The sequence below is a fragment of the Arachis hypogaea genome, chromosome 13, assembly GCF_003086295.3.
Source record: "Arachis hypogaea cultivar Tifrunner chromosome 13, arahy.Tifrunner.gnm2.J5K5, whole genome shotgun sequence".
NCBI classification, from domain to species: domain Eukaryota; kingdom Viridiplantae; phylum Streptophyta; class Magnoliopsida; order Fabales; family Fabaceae; genus Arachis; species Arachis hypogaea.
Genome location: NC_092048.1, coordinates 76,692,280 through 76,708,532, shown reverse-complemented (window position 1 = coordinate 76,708,532; position 16,253 = coordinate 76,692,280). Strand labels below are relative to the sequence as shown.

The following is a 16,253-nucleotide window of genomic DNA, read 5'->3' as shown; positions in this document are numbered from 1 at the left end:
TGAGCAAAAGTTTGCCTCAAACTTTAGCTCAAACTTTTAGGAGAAAAGCTTGAGCCAACGTTTGCCTCAAACTTTTTGGCAAACGTTGGCGCCATCAGCAACACACCCTGGAGAGAAAAAGTTTGTGCCAACGTTTGCCTCAAACTTTTTGGCAAACGTTGGCGCCACATATATGCACTAGGGGGCCAACGTTTGAGCAAAAGTTTGACCCCAAACTTTGGCTCAAACGTTGGTAGCAGCAAGAATGGGGCAGCTGGTGTAAAAAGTTTGAGTAAAAGTTTGCCTCAAACTTTTACTCAAAACTTTTACTCAAGCTTTTAAGATTCACAACCCGGTTCACATTGGTTCTCTCTCCAACTCCAAGAGCAATCAACCAAGGCCTCTATCAACCCAATTCCATCAAGAGCAAAGGCCCAATTCAAGGCTTGAAGACCATTTGAAGAAAGTGTATAAATAGATTAGGATTTAAGTTTTTAAGGGGGCTTTTCTTTTCGGTTTTGATTAGGTAGTTTTGTAGAGAGCTCACCTTTACATTTTGGTATTGTTGTTTTAATTCAAGAGAATTTGGGGAGGAGAATTGATCTCTCTTCTTCCTTGTTCCTGCTTGAATACTCTTTACTTTTCTTGCTTCGGATTTTGGGTGGAGAATTGAAGAAATTCTGTTTCAATCTCACCTTGGGATCTTGTTTAATTTTCCGCATCATTGAATTTCAGTTTCTGTTAATTGCTTCTTCTTTTACTTTCTCTGTAATTTACAATTCTTCATTTCCTTTGCAATTGTTCTTGCTGGATCTAGGAAGGCATTGAGATCTAGACTTGGTTATCTAGTCTCTTGAGTCCTGAGATCTGGATTTCCCATTTTCGATTCTCTGTTTAATGCTTTTCAAGCCCATTTACAATTCCGTTTTAGATCCGATTCAATTCAAGTTATCTTCTACTCTTCTGTTTGTTGAATTTTACTTTTCCTTGTTTAATTTCTGCAAATCCAATTCCCAATTCCCTTTACAATTCAAGCCATTTACATTTCTTGCACTTTAAGATTCTGCAGTTTACATTTCTTGCGTTCTAAGTTTCTGCCATTTAATTTCTTGTTCTTTAAGATTCAGCACTCTAATTCCTGTTCTCTTTAATTTCATGCAAATTTCCCATTCCCTTTACTTTCTGTGCAATTTAAATTTTGTTAATCACAAATCTCTCACCCAAATCATGATTCGCTTGACTAAATCAACCACTAAGCTAAAATTGCTCATTCCTTCAATCCCTGTGGGATCGACCTCACTCCCGTGAGTTATTATTACTTGATGCGACCCGGTGCACTTGCCGGTTAGTTTTGGGTGTCTTGGAGAAATTCGTTTTTCCACAAAAATATCCATCAATGGCCACCACAAAGGGAGAGGAAAAGCTTCTTAATGGGAAGACAAACAAGTCCACCTGCACAATCTTTGGAAAAAAGCGTCAGTTGAAGCAACCCGTCCACTTGCACATCTTAGCATGCACCGAGGACGGTGAAATCTTTAAGTGTAGGGAGGTCGATACCGATCTCCATGGGTTAGTACTTTCCTGTCTCAACACCAATGTTTAAATTTTCTTTGTAGTTAGTTGTTGCATTTGCATGTTTGATTGCATATTTGTTTAATTTTGTGCATATTTTACCACCACTTGGTTGAAGTAATATTTTCTTTTTCAAGAAACCTTTTAGAGCATTTCACTAATTTGAATAAAATTTAATGTTAAACTTGTTTGAAGAAATATTATACTGGAACATGGTTTAGAGCTCTAACATACAAAAACCAGTGAGATTTTTTAGCCTATTTGATTGGTTGCATTTTATCAACCGAAATTCTATTTTAGTGTGTATTTTTCTCTCTAAAATTGTGATATTTGTCTTGCTTAATTCTATATTTTCATTATTTGATATATGCATACACTTACATGATTGAGACCTTTGTTTCACTGAACTTACATACCCATATGGCCTTACCCTTTCATTATTCTTTACAAATCAATGTTGAGCCTATTATACCCCTTTGTTCTTTACTTTAGCACATCATTAACTCTAAGCGAAAGACAATAATGCCCTTAATTTGAATCCTTGGTTAGCTTAGACTAGTGAGAGTGCTTATGATTTAAGTATGGAGAAATTGAATTTGGAAATATTTGGTTTGAGAATTGAGTATGTTAGAATTTTCTGAAAATGTGAAAAAAAAATGTTTAGGACATGATTCATGCATCCAATAATTTAATCATATGCATTGAGAAAAATAAAAGAAAAGAAAAAATTATATATATAAAAAGAAAAAAAATGAGAAAAAGAAAAGAAAAAAAAAGAGCAATTAAGCAAAAAGGGGACAAAATGCCCCCAAAGTAAGTGGTGAAAGCAATGCATATGTACTGTACTTGAAATTAGAATGCATGAATATGTGGAAAACATGGTTAATGGATAGTTAGATGTGGTATTATGATTACATGGATTGCCTAAAGTTAGGTGGAAAGTTTAAGTTAATTAAGGATTCAGATTTTAGTCCACTTGGCCAAATACAATCCAACCTTGATCCTAACCCCATTACAATCCTTAAAAGACCTCTTGATATATGTATCTGTGCATTAAATTTATGTTGATTGTTAGATGAAGAGCAAGCCTTAGAAAGCAAGGTATGTAGAGAATTGAGAGAATCGAACCTAAAACACTTGAGTGATTAGAGTGCATACACTTCCAGTGAGGGTTCGATGCTCGATTCTTTGTTCCCGGCTTTCATGAGCTATTTTCTTCTACAAGTCTATTTTTACTTCATTTTTATGATTTGAATTAGTGAAATCCAGTTCATATTTATTCTTGGAGAATTTATTTACTTTTAAACCAAGTAGGAAAAAGCATTCTTCATATAGTTGCATTCATATAGATAGGCTACATTGCATACTCTCTATCATTCCTCTTCACCCCTTTATAGCTTCTCTTGAGCTTAGCATGAGGACATGCTAATGTTTAAGTGTGGGGAGGTTGATAAACCACTATGTTATGGTTTATCTTATGCTCAATTGAGTGGTTTTTATCAACTCTTTACCCACTTATTCATACTATTTGCATGGTTTTACTTTTTTCCTTCCTGATTTTGTGCTATGATTGAAAACATGCTTCTTTGATCTTATATTTGCTAATTATTAATCTTCTCTTATTACCATTCGATGCCTTGATATGTGCATTAAGTGATTTCAGAGATTACATGGCAGGAATGGCTTGGAGGATGGAAAGAAAGCATGCAAAAGTGGAAGGAATACAAGAAGTTGAAGAAATTGCTAAGCTGTCCAGCCTGACCTATTCGCACTCAAACGGTCATAACTTGAGCTACAAAGGTTCAAATGAGATGGTTCCAGTTGCGTTGGAAAGCTAACATCCGGAGCTTCACAAAGATATATAATTTGCCATAGCTTCCCTGACGCCAGGTGACACGAACGCGTGGATCACGCGGACGCGTGGATCACGCAGACACGTGGATCACGCGGACGCGTGGATCACGCAGACACGTGGATCACGCGGACGCGTGACCTGGCAAAAATGTAATCCACACAAACGCGTGGACGCACCTCCACGTCACTTTGCCGTGACCTGAACGTAACAGAAATCGCTGGGAGCAATTTCTGGGCTATTTTTGACCCAGTTTTTGGCCCAGAAAACTCATATTAGAGGCTATAAAGTGGGGGAATTCATCCATTCATAAACATGCTTTCATAATTCACTTTTCATAATTTAGATGTAGTTTTTAGAGGGAGAGGTTCTCTCCTCTCTCTTAGGATTTAGGATTAGGATTCCTTTTAAAGGAATTAGGATTTCTTATTATTTAAACTTATTATTTCAACTTCCTCTCAGGTTCAATGTTCCTTTAATTTATGTTTCTCTTTTACTTTTATATACTTTAATGCTTTTATTTGTATTTTACTTATGTTGCTAAATTGGTTTATAAACCATTCATGTTAGTGATGCCAGGGCATTTTGGCCAGTTTCACTGACCTTTTCTTTACTGTTTTTAAGGTAGTTTCATGCATTTTCTTAGAAAATAAGCTAGTTTTAGGTAGATATTCACTTACATCTTGAGTCAAGCATACATTGTGCACTTTACATGATTTCATGAGAATTTTGCATGAATTATATGACAAATTGGATGATGTACTTTGTTGCTTGATTTCAGGACAAAGAAAGCAAAGAAGAACCACGTTAGCAGTCACGTTAGTCCCACTAACGTGACCTCTAACGTGGAATGGGTACTAACTTGCAAAGTTAATGAGAAAGGTAATTGCCAATAACGCCGTCGAAGCCATCATAAGCCCACGTTAAGAGTCACGTTAACAAAGTTAACGTGAACTCTAACGTGGAAGAAGACAACAAGGCCAACGTTAGTGACACTCTCCTTTGTCATTAACGTTGGACCAAGCTCATAATTGGCCACGTTAGTTGCCACGTTAACTTAGTTAACGTGGACTCTAACATTAAGAAGCAAAAGAGAAGCCAACATTAATGACATTCACCTTTGTCACTAACGTTGGCCAAGCCTCCATAAGCCACATTAACTCCTACATTAACTTAGTTAACGTGGAAGCTAACGTGGAGAGAGCAATTGATATCCAACGTTAGTGACACTTACCTTTGTCACTAACGTTGGGGTGAACCACCAAGAGCCACCATGAGCAACGTTAACTCCCACGTTAACTTAGTTAACGTGGAAGCTAACGTGGATAAAGAGATGATGAGCCAACGTTAGTGACACTCACCTTTGTCACTAACGTTGGGGATGGCTAGCATTACTACGTTAGAAGCCATGTTAACCTAGTTAACATGGGAAAGGGGCACATTAGAACATTAGTGACAAAGGTAAGTGTCACTAACGTTCTCGAAGAATTGGCACTGCTACGTTAGAAGCCACGTTAACCTAGTTAACGTGAACTCTAACGAAGGGACAAGGGGGGACTCTCCATGTTATTGGGAAAGGTAAGTCCCAATAACGTGTGCGAAGGACCAAGAGGCAACGTTAGTGGTCACGTTAGTGCCACTAACGTTGAAGTCAACGTGATCATATTTGGGTTAGAAATGTTAGTGAAAAAGGTGATTGTCACTAACGTTCTCGAACCCACACTTTCACTTAACGTTGACACCACTAACGTCCTGAGTCAAAGTCCCTGCCTACTTCACCTTTTCCTCTCTGCAAGCAAAGCTAAGCCCAATAAAAAGGATAACTGCTTCAAAATCAAAATTCAAAGGCCCATACTCAAGACTTGAAGAGCCAACTAGAAGATGAGAAGAGCAGTATATATAGTAGTAGCTTTGAATTAGTTAGTGAGTTGGAAACTTTAGGGAGCCTTTGGCATAGAACTACTCTCTGTATTTTACTTTCTCTGCACTTCTAGTTTTACTTTCATCATGTATTCTCCATCTTGGTTTTCATTTTCCAGAGCTATGAACAACTAAACCCCTTTCATTGGGTTAGGGAGCTCTGTTGTAATTTGATGGATCAATATTAGTTTTCATTCTCCTTCTTCTATCTTTTCTCTTGATTTTACTAGAAAACTTTTGATCTTCATCCAATTGGGTAGTTATCTTGGAAAAGAAGCTATTCATACTTGGATCTCTTCTGAACCTTGAAAGAGGAATGAAGAGATCATGAGCAATTGACCAAGGAATTGGCTATTAATCAAGATTTAAGAGATTGAATTACCAAAAAATTGGAATTCAATCACTTAAGATTGCCAAGGAGATCAATGAATGCATTGATTGAGGAAGAGATGAAAATGAACTTGATCCGGAGAATGCAACATCTCCTGAGCCCAATGAACTTCCCATTTCTGATCTTACCTATTCTCTTTAATTTCTGCCATTTACTTTTATGAGCAATTACCCCATTCCCGTTTAAGATTCTGCAATTTACTTTTCGCCATTTACATTCAGCTCTTTATTTCTATCATTTACTGTTTCGGCTATTTACTCTCCCGCCATTTAATTTTCTACAAATCTCAAATCAAATTCTGGTTCGCTTAACTAGAACATTCCTCTAATTAAAGTGGCTTGATCAATCAGACTCTGTGGGATTCGACCTCACTCTATTGTGAGTTTTTACTTGATGACAAATTCGGTACACTTGCCGAACAAAATTTGTTGAGAGACAAGTTTTGTGTGTATCAGTTAGGATTTTCTCTATTTAATATAATTTGAGGTATTTCAGTTTATGATTCTTATTTAGCTTTTTATATTCTTGGCTTTAATTGATTAATTGGAAGCTCTTTATCGCGCCGTTGCCGGAGATTGATTTTGAATCAACAATGATTAAATTGGAGGATAACTAGATTGAGCATTTTTCTTTTGTTTGATTTAAATTTCTGTTGAGTTAATTCACTTTCAGTTTTAGTTAATTTCTTCCCCTCCCCCTACTTTTTCGTTTATTTTTTTTTTAGTTATTTACAATTCAGTTCACTAACCCGCTAACTGTTTGATATATTGCATCACTCACACTAACAGTAATTTTAACAGAATACTTTCTGGATCTGTTTCCTTGCTTGTACCTTGTTGATTGTATGACAGGGAGGAGAAGCGGGGCTTCAACTTCCTTTGATTCTGAACCTGAGAGGACCTTCCTTAGAATAAGGAGGGAAACAAGAGGAAAAAGAGTAGTGGGTGCTGAGGAAGAGGAAGAGTACTTTGAACTAGACATAGAGGAGAATATGGAGAACATTCATGAAGAAGAGGCTCACAACCATGGCAGAGAAGGTCTAGCAAATCATGCTGGGCAAGAGAGAAGAGTTCTAGGCTCCTACATCAACCAAAACCCAGGAAACTGTGGGAGTAGCATTCAAAAGCCAATCATACATGCCAACAACTTTGAACTAAAACCACAGCTCATCACCCTTGTTCAGAACAAATTTTCATTCGGAGGAGGCGTCCAAGAAGACCCCAATCAACATCTAACCACCTTCCTGAGGATATGCGATACTGTGAAGTCTAATGGTGTTCATCCTGACACCTATAGACTACTTTTGTTCCCTTTCTCACTCAAGGATAAGGCATCTAAATGGCTGGAATCCTTCCTTAAGGAGAGTTTGACACCTGGGAAGATGTGGTGAACAAATTTTTAGCCAGATTCTATCCTCCTCAAAGAATCAATAGGCTGAGAGTTGAGGTTCAAACTTTCAGGCAACAGGATGGTGAGACTCTATATGAAGCATGGGAGAGGTTTAAGGACCTAATAAGGAGGTGTCCACCAGATATGTTCAATGAATGGGTGCAGCTACACATTTTCTATGAAGGCCTTTCTTATGAATCAAAGAAAGCAGTAGACCACTCATCCGGGGGATCTCTGAACAAGAAGAAGACCATTGAGGAGGCCATAGATGTGATTGAAACTGTAGCAGAGAATGACTACTTCTATGCCTCCGAAAGAGGGAATACTAGAGGAGTGATGGAGCTAAACAATGTAGATGCTCTGCTGGCCCAAAATAAGCTCATTACCAAGCAATTAGCTGACCTCACCAAGAAGATAGAGAGGAACTAAGTAGCAGCAATCACCACCTCATCAACTACCCAAGAGGGAGTGAATGCAGAGGCAGAGCATGAGAAGGAGCAAGCCAACTACATTGGAAATTCACCTAGACAAAATCATGACCCATACTCCAAGACCTACAACCCTGGTTGGAGGAATCACCCAAACTTTGGGTGGGGGAATCAACAAGATCAAGGCTAAGATCAGAGACATCACAACCCCAACAACAATGCAGCTCACCAACAATTCACACAAAGAACATATCAACACCATCATAACAACACCTCTCCACATCCATATCAAAACGAAAATAACACTCCTCATCCTTCTACCTCTAATCCCAATCCACCATCATCTGATGACAGACTTTCAAGGATTGAAAACTTACTTGAAGGCATATGCCAAGAGATCCAAGACAGTAAAGCATTCCGAGAGGAAGTGCAGTCTAATATGCAGAATCAAGATGCTGCCATCAAGAAACTTGAGACACAAATTGGCTACCTATTCAAGCAGATTTCTAGCCACAACCTTCGTAGTGATATTGACTCACACAAAAGGGAGGAGTGTCAAGCTATCACCCTTAGGAGTGGGAAGGAACTGAAGGAATTCTCCCAGAAACCACAAGAAGAGGGCTCAAATGAAAAGGGAGAAAAGCAAGATGGAGCTCTAGCTTCCACTTTGAGTTTGCAAAAAGAATAAGGGATGCCGAAGCTGGACGTCCCAAGAGTTCGATACCCTCAGCAATTGAAGAAAAAGGGGGATGACAACCAGTTTTTGAGATTTTTGGAAATCTTCAAGAAACTACAAATCAACATACCCTTTGCTGAAGCAATAGAACAAATGTCACTCTACGCCAAGTTTTTAAAGGAGCTAATGACTAAGAAGAGAAGCTGGAAGAACAACGAGACTGTGATACTAACCGAAGAATGTAGTGCTATCATTCAGCACAAACTGCCCCAGAAATTGAAGGATCCCGGGAGTTTTCAGATCCCTTGAATTATAGGGAAAATCACGGTGGAGAAGGCTCTTTGTGACATAGGAGCCAGCATCAATTTAATGTCAGTAGCTATGATGAGGAAGATGAAGATCGAGGAGGCTAAACCAACAAAAATGGCCTTACAACTGGCAGACCGATCGTTCAAATTCCCTCATGGCGTAGTAGAAGATTTGCTGGTGAAAGTGGGAGACTTCATATTCCCCGCAGATTTTATAGTGCTGGACATGCAGGAGGAAGCCAAGACCTCCATCATCCTGGGAAGGCCGTTCTTGGCCACTACTGGAGCTGTCATTGATGTCCAAAAAGGTGATCTCACCCTGAGAGTGCACAATGAAAAGATGACATTCAATGTGCTCAAGGCCATGAGTTACCCACCAGAACAATTGGGGGAATGTATGAGGTTGGACTCACTTGAAGAGGAAGTGCAGGAGAGTTTTGAAGAAGAAGAGCCTGAAAGGTTAATAGAGGAGGAGTCTACATCGAGTGAAGAGGTTGCAACAACAGAGATTCGCATACAAGGTGCACTAAAGGAAGAGAATGAAAAGATAGAGGCACCCAAACTTGAGCTTAAAGCACTGCCACCCACTCTCAAATATGCATACCTAGGAAAGAATGAAAGCTACCCGATCATCATAAACTCATCCCTCAGTCAAGATCAAGAGGATGAACTACTGCAAGTATTGCGGAAGCATAAGGATGCCATTGGATGGACCCTTGCTGACTTGAAGGGAATCAGTTCAGCCATATGCATGCATAAGATACTGTTGGAAGATGATGCCAAACCATCCATTCAATCTCAAAGAAGGCTGAACCCAATCATGAAGGAAGTGGTACAGAAAGAGGTTATGAAGCTATGGCAGGGAGGATTAATCTACCCGATCTCAAACAGCCCCTGGGTCAGCCCCGTGCATGTCGTGCCTAAAAAGGGAGGAATCACTGTAGTTCCCAATGAGAAGAACGAACTAATTCCTACAAGGACCGTCACAGGATGGCGGATGTGCATAGACTATCGAAAACTCAATGAGACTACACGAAAGGACCATTTCCCCCTCCCATTTATGGATCAGATGTTGGAAAGACTCGCAGGACACGCATATTACTGCTTTCTTAATGGTTATTCAGGATATAACCAAATAGTGGTTGATCCCAGAAACCAAGAGAAAACTTCATTTACTTGTCCATATGGAGTGTTTGCCTACAGGCGCATGCCATTTGGGCTATGTAATGCACCTGCGACTTTCCAATGCTGCATGCTTTCTATCTTCTCAGATATGATAGAGAAATTCATTGAAGTTTTTATGGATGATTTCTTAGTATTCGATTCCTTTACTAGCTGCCTGAGTCACCTTGCCTTAGTATTGAAAAGGTGCCAAGAGACCAATCTGGTCTTGAACTGGGAGAAATGTCACTTTATAGTGACAGGAGGAATAGTCCTTGGCCATAAGGTTTCTAACCAAGGCATTGAAGTGGACAGGGCTAAAGTGGAACTTATTGAAAAACTTCCTCCACCCAGTGATGTCAAGGCAATTAGAAGTTTTTTAGGGCATGCTGGCTTTTACAGAAGGTTTATTAAAGATTTTTCAAAAATAGCTAAGCCCTTGAGCAATCTCCTTATATCAGATACACCATTTATCTTCGATGAAACATGTATGTTAGCATTCGAGCATTTGAAAGAAAGATTGTCATCTGCCCCTATCATTTCCCCACCTGATTGGAACTTACCTTTTGAATTGATGTGTAATGCATCTGATTTTGCAGTTGGGGCAGTGTTAGGGTAGAGAAAAGATAACTTAGTCCATGTGATATACTATGCTAGCAAAGTCCTCAATGATGCTCAAAAAAATTATACCACTACTAAAAAGGAGTTGCTAGCCATAGTTTTTGCATTTGACAAGTTCAGGTCATACCTCATTAGTGCTAAAGTGATTGTTTTCACAGATCACACAGCACTTAAATATTTGTTTGCCAAACAAGAATCAAAACCAAGATTAATAAGATGGATCTTATTGTTGCAGGAATTCAATATTGAAATCAGAGACAAGAAAGGAGTGGAGAACAAGGTAGCGGATCACCTTTCTAGAATCCCTCATGAGGAAGGTGGAACACATGATACAAGTGTGAACGAGTTTTTCCCTGATGAGCAGATGATGACAGTTCACAAAGCACCATGGTTTACAGACATTGCCAACTTCAAGGCAACTGGGGCTCTACCTCCAGGGATCAATAAACATCAAAAAAGGAAGCTCATAAATGATGCAAAGTACTTTGTCTGGGATGAGCCATATCTCTTCAAGAAGTGTTCAGATGGAATCCTTAGAAGATGTGTTTCGGAAGAGGAAGGACGAGAGGTCCTATGGAATTGCCACGGCTCTTGCTATGGAGGACATTTCAGAGGGGACAAAACTACAGCAAAAGTGTTACAAAGCGGATTCTTTTGGCCCACCCTTTTCAAGGATGACAAAGAACTAGTGAAGAGCTGCAACGAATGCCAAAGATCTGGAAACTTGCCCAAAAGGAATGAGATGCCACAAAATTTTATCTTGGAACTGGAACTGTTCGATGTATGGGGGATAGATTTCATGGGACCATTCCCAACCTCATATTCAAAGAAGTACATCTTGGTAGCAGTGGATTATGTTTCCAAGTGGGTAGAGGCTATTGCAACTCCAACGAATGATAACAAGGTAGTCATGAACTTCCTTAGGAAGAATATCTTTAGTCGATTTGGAGTTCCACGAGCACTCATCAGTGATGGAGGGAGCCATTTTGTAACAGATCACTAGAAGCTCTTCTCCTACGATACGGGGTAAAACACAAGGTGGCCACTCCTTACCATCCCCAAACAAGCGGGCAAACTGAGATATCCAACAGAGAGCTAAAAAGGATTCTGGAAAAGACTGTGGGTGCATCAAGAAAGGATTGGTCGAAGAAGCTGGATGATGCTCTTTGGGCATACAGAACAGCATTCAAAACTCCACTTGGAATGTCCCCATATCAACTGGTGAATGGGAAAGCTTGTCATTTACCACTGGAACTGGAACACAAAGCTCTATGGGCTCTCAAGATACTAAATTTTGACAGCATTGCTGCTGGTGCAAAGAGGATCCTGCAGCCACAAGAGATGGAGGAATTTAGATCTCAAGCCTATGAAAATGCCAAGATTTATAAAGAAAAGGCAAAGAGAAGACATGACCTGCATCTGGCACCAAGGAGTTTCAAAAAGGGGTAGCAAGTACTCCTTTACAACTCCAAATTGAGGCTGTTCCCTGGCAAACTCAAGTCAAGGTGGTCAGGACCCTTCCTTGTCACAAAGGTCTCGCCATATGGGCACATAGAAATCATGGATAAAAGTTCAGAGAGGACTTTCACTGTGAACGGACAAAGGCTCAAACACTACCTGGGCAACAGGGGGGAAAACCCCAAAGTGAAGTATCATCTCAAGTATTGGAGGAATCGTCGAGCTAGCGACGCTAAAAGAGCGCTTTGTTGGGAGGCAACCCAACCTGAGGTAGTTTTTTTTTCATCGTCATTTCAATAAAAATCACAAGTTGTTTTCCCTGTATTGCTAGGAGCTAAGTTTGGTGTTCCACACCAAAACAAATCCAAGAGTGAAAGTGTAGCTTTAAGTTTGGTGTTCCACCAAAGGATATTAGTTAGAATCACACTCCACTCCCAAAGTACATTGCTAGCTCCAACCAATCAAGGGAAACCACTTAGATGTAGTTAGACTTCAGTTAATAATTGTTTTGTTAATAACAAGATATGAGGTTCTCTGCATATATGCAAGGTTTTGTACTGGGCAAGGAACTAAGTTTGGTGTTCACACACCAAATTAAGTTTAGAAGTCACAAGCATACATGCAAGCTAACTATTTCTCAAGTGCTTTGGGAACAAGCAACTTCCAATAACTTTGCAGGAATCTTATGAGAAAATGGTGCACCTTCACCCAAGGAAGTGAGGTAGCAAAGACTAGGATGATGACAAAAAGAGGGCAACTAGAAACCATCACCCAAAGGTTGTATTGTACTTAATTCCATGTACTTAGAATGATGAAAGTTGGAAGTCCGAATGCACTTTTGATTAATAGTTACTCGTTAGTTGGAACTTTTTTTTTTTAAATTCTGTCTTTTAAGTTTTTCATTGCTTAGGTCTAGGATTGCTAGTCTGAATGTCATTACTGCATCATTTCTTTACTTACTTGTATGCTTGTCCTTTTGAATCAAATGAAAAGAGAATGAGTGTTTTATAAAAGACCAGAGTGGAGTTCATACTATGGAGTAAGTTCCTGAGTTTGTGGTGTGGTCATAAGTTAGCTAAGTTGGTTTAACCACAAGGTGGGAAGACAACTATCTGTCATGAATCATATGCTTGAACACACCCCATGAGACTAGCTAAATAACAAGATCCTAATAAGAAAAAGGGAAAGAAGAATCAAAGTTGAAGAATAAAAGAAAAATAGCAAGAAAAGAGGCTAGGCACCAAGGGTTTGAGTCTTGAGGGATGTGTCTGTGGTGTTCCTGTACCAAGGATCTGCTTGGATTACTAAGCTCTCAGGGGTGCTTTATCACCTGGTAACTTGGGTTAACTAACCCGGGATTATTAGCTGAAAGTCCACTATCAAGAGCAATCTTTGCTACAGAACATTTAGTAACCCAAAGAGGTGCTGGACACCAAGACCTCAAGGAAAGAAAATAAACAAACCATGTGCCTGTGGTGTGTCTGTATGGGGGAGAGACTTGAGGAAGTAAGTCCGTAGGGGTGCTTCAACACCTAGCAACTTGAACTAACTGGTTTGGGAGTGTTGGCTGAAAGCTTATTCTAAAGAGTTGCCCCTTTACAGAGCACTTAGCCTAAGAACACAAATAAGCCCTGAATTGACAACAAAAGGATCAATGAATAAAAGTCTCATGGGATACAATCAAGTGAGTATTCTAGAACATGATAAAGGTCTGAAAGGCAGTGAAAGAATGAACCTAAGTTGTTATGCATGAAACCACCATAAAACCAGGAACATGACTTCCACAAGAATGACTCATTTCTCTTGGCATTCCATTCATCATTCTCTTGTTCCAGTACTTGCTTAGGGACAAGCAAGCTTTAAGTTTGGTGTTGTGATGCCAGGGCATTTTGGCCAGTTTCACTGACCTTTTCTTTACTATTTTTAAGGTAGTTTCATGCATTATCTTAGAAAATAAGCTAGTTTTGGGTAGAAATTCACTTACATCTTGATTCAAGCATACATTGTGCACTTTACATAATTTCATGAGAATTTTGCATGAATTATATGACAAATTGGATGATGCATAACACATGACTTGGACTACAACTTTGATGCACTTTGTTGCTTGATTTTAGGACAAAGGAAGCAAAGAAGAACCACGTTAGCAGTCACGTTAGTCCCACTAACGTGACCTCTAACGTGGAATGGGTGCTAACTTGCAAAGTTAATGAGAAAGGTAATCACCAATAACGCCCTCGAAGCCATCATAAGCCCACGTTAAGAGTCACGTTAACTAAGTTAACATGAACTCTAACATGGAAGAAGACAACAAGGCCAACGTTAGTGACACTCTCCTTTGTCACTAACGTTGGACCAAGCTCATAATTGGCCACGTTAGTTGCCACGTTAACTTAGTTAACGTGGACTCTAACATTAAGAAGCAAAAGAGAAGCCAACGTTAGTGACATTCACCTTTGTCACTAATGTTGGCCAAGCCTCCATAAGCCACGTTAACTCCCACGTTAACTTAGTTAACGTGGAAGCTAACTTGGAGAGAGCAATTGATAGCCAACGTTAGTGACACTTACCTTTGTTACTAACGTTGGGGTGAACCACCAAGAACCACCATGAGCAACATTAACTCCCACATTAACTTAGTTAACGTGGAAGCTAACGTGGATAAAAAGATGATGAGCCAACGTTAGTGACACTCACCTTTGTCACTAACGTTGGGGATGGCTAGCATTACTACGTTAGAAGCCATGTTAACCTAGTTAACGTGGACTCTAACGTGGGAAAGGGGCACATTGGAACGTTAGTGATAAAGGTAAGTGTCACTAACGTTCTCGAAGAATTGGCACTGCTACGTTAGAAGCCACGTTAACTTCGTTAACGTGAACTCTAACGAAGGGACAAGGGGGGACTCTCCACGTTATTGGGAAAGGTAAGTCCCAATAACGTGTGCGAAGGACCAAGAGGCAACGTTAGTGGTCACGTTAGTGCCACTAACGTTGAAGTCAACGTGATCATATTTGGGTTAGGAACATTAGTGAAAAAGGTGATTGTCACTAACGTTCTCGAACCCACACTTTCACTAACGTTGACACCACTAACGTCCTGAGTCAAAGTCCCTGCCTACTTCACCTTTTCTCTATGCAAGCAAAGCTAAGCCCAATAAAAAGGATAACTGCTTCAAACTCAAGATTTAAAGGCCCATACTCAAGACTTGAAGAGACAACTAGAAGATGAGAAGAGCAGTATATATAGGAGTAGCTTTGAATTAATTAGGGAGTTGGAAACTTTAGGGAGCCTTTGGCATAGAACTACTCTCTGTATTTTACTTTCTCTGCACTTCTAGTTTTACTTTCATCATGTATTCTCCATCTTGGTTTTCATTTTCCAGAGCTATGAACAACTAAACCCCTTTCATTGGGTTAGGGAGCTCTGTTGTAATTTGATGGATCAATATTAGTTTTCATTATCCTTCTTCTATCTTTTCTCTTGATTTTACTAGAAAGCTTTCGATCTTCATCCAATTGGGTAGTTATCTTGGAAAAGAAGCTATTCATACTTGGATCTCTTCTGAACCTTGAAAGAGGAATGAAGAGATCATGCTAGAAATGCTTTCTCATGCTGGACCAAATTGGGTTTGGGTGGATATGTGACTATAATCCTACCAACACTTGATTTGGGAAATGCATGTGGTATAATCAGTGACCATACTTCATCTCTTCTCATGAGCAATTGACCAAGGAATTGGCTATTGATCAAGATTTGAGAGATTAAATTACCAAGAAATTAGAATTCGATCACTTAAGATTGCCAAGGAGATCAATGAATGAATTGATTGAGGAAGAGATGAAAATGAACTTGACCCGGAGAATGCAACATCTCCTGAGCCCAATGAACTCCCCATTTCTGATCTTACCCATTCTCTTTAATTTCTGCCATTTACTTTTATGAGCAATTACCCCATTCCCGTTTAAGATTCTGCAATTTACTTTCCACCATTTACATTCAGCTCTTTATTTCTAGCATTTACTGTTTCTGCTATTTACTCTCCCGCCATTTAATTTTCTGCAAATCTCAAATCAAATTCTGGTTCGCTCAACTAGAACATTCCTCTAATTAAAGTTGCTTGATCAACCAATCTCTGTGGGATTCGACCTCACTCTATTGTGAGTTTTTACTTGACGACAAATTTGGTAAACTTGCCGAAGAAAATTTGTTGAGAGACAAGTTTTGTGCGTATCAGTTAGGATTTTCTCTATTTAATATAATTTGAGGTATTTCAGTTTATGATTCTTATTTAGCTTTTTATATTCTTGGCTTTAATTGATTAATTGGAAGCTCTTTATGGCGCCGTTGCCGGGGATTGATTTTGAATCAACAATGATTAAATTGGAGAATAACTAGATTGAGCATTTTTCTTTTGTTTGATTTAAATTTCTGTTGAGTTAATTCGCTTTCAGTTTTAGTTAATTTCTTCCCTTCCCCTTACTTTTTCGTTTATTTT

General features: G+C 39.3%; 1 non-coding gene across 1 annotated transcript; it reads right to left on the bottom strand.

Annotated features, from left to right (window-relative positions):
* Positions 1 to 7,145: 7,145 nt before the first annotated feature.
* On the bottom strand, positions 7,146 to 7,252 carry LOC112739046 (small nucleolar RNA R71). The gene has a single exon (XR_003169986.1). It is a non-coding gene; the product is annotated as a small nucleolar RNA R71 (small nucleolar RNA).
* Between the last annotated feature and the right edge of the window lie 9,001 nt (positions 7,253 to 16,253).